The sequence below is a fragment of the Austrofundulus limnaeus genome, unplaced genomic scaffold, assembly GCF_001266775.1.
Source record: "Austrofundulus limnaeus strain Quisiro unplaced genomic scaffold, Austrofundulus_limnaeus-1.0 Scaffold31, whole genome shotgun sequence".
Taxonomy (NCBI): domain Eukaryota; kingdom Metazoa; phylum Chordata; class Actinopteri; order Cyprinodontiformes; family Rivulidae; genus Austrofundulus; species Austrofundulus limnaeus.
Window position 1 is genome coordinate 2,797,816 of NW_013952433.1, and position 1,268 is coordinate 2,799,083.

At 39.8% G+C, this 1,268-nt stretch overlaps 1 protein-coding gene across 2 annotated transcripts in view; it reads right to left on the reverse strand.

Moving 5' to 3' along the window:
- The window catches only part of abcc8 (ATP-binding cassette, sub-family C (CFTR/MRP), member 8), a gene marked incomplete in the record, with an annotated part of 76,086 nt that overhangs the window by 14,555 nt on the left and 60,263 nt on the right, over window positions 1-1,268 (reverse strand).

Below are 1,268 nucleotides of genomic sequence, written 5' to 3' on the forward strand. Positions count from 1 at the left end.
GAGAAGCACAAAAACGGATTCAAAAGACAAAAATAACGACTTCATTATTTCTAATGATGACACTGTTTGACGTAATAAGAATCACAGACATTAAATAAATATATATGCTGCTCTGATTTTTCACTAATTATGAACTAATTTAGAGATAATCACCAAAGCTAACTCATTTACCTTATATTTCCAATAAATGCCTGATTGGTATTTAAAAAGCAGAAAAAGTGTCAATCTTGTAACATTTCTGAAAGCATGAAACTATATAAAATCTGTTCAGTTTGTGCCATTTTAAATGAGCTGTCAGTTCTGAGGCGTTTGGACCACGTGTGTGTTTGTTTGGTGGCCAAACGGGACCTCAGAGCATCCCCATGAGGTTTAGACTGAAGCCCGTTGCAGATTAGATGAACCTGGCAGAGAGACTCAGAAGCTCAGCCAAACAAGATGTGCTTAGCATTCAGGCCACAGTTTCTCTGCTCTTACAGTATCTATAGAGTGTGGCCGCAGCTTTCATGCCCAGCTGAATCTGTTTTCAGCCTTCACACGAGGCTGCATGAAATGTGACCTGGCATTTCAGTTTACGGGACAAACACAAAGACACGCACATAAAAAAACTATTGTTAAAACTTTTTCCTGGAACACAACAACCTGCTAACAGCTGGTGTGACCTCTGAATGTGGACCGCAGAGCGCAACCTTCAAACCTTATTATATTTATACCGAATTAAAGTGAACGAGGGATTCTCTGCCTCTCTGTCTCCATGAGTGTGTCAAATATAACAACTTTTTTTTTAGACAAACAGAACAGAGTTCAAGAAAATACATAAGCTGTGATGTTCTTCACTACGAATTCTAGTTTCAGGTGTAACTCAGCAACATTTGCATTTCCAGTAAACAGCAGCACACTTTTATTCTCCATCTTCATTTTCTGGCACAGACTCATCCATGAATGCGTGCCTGCTGCTCCGATATGCAGATAAAGCTGAGCTGCCGCTGCTTCAGGGTTTGTTGGTGAACGCTCCATCTGGAGTTTGGCATCATTCATGTTTTTGGCTTAAAAGCTGTGATTCACTGGAGAATTAGTGCAGAAGACTGCATAAAAAAACACAATCCTCTAAAGGGAAATTCTGCAATCAACACAGCCACAGAAAATTTGTAAGGAAGTGGTTTTTTTTTTTTTTTAGTCTAATATTAAATTCCTTGGGCTGCTACCTTATCGTGGTGGAGGGGTTTGAGTGTCCCAATGATCCTAGGAGCTATGCTGTCTGGGGCTTTATG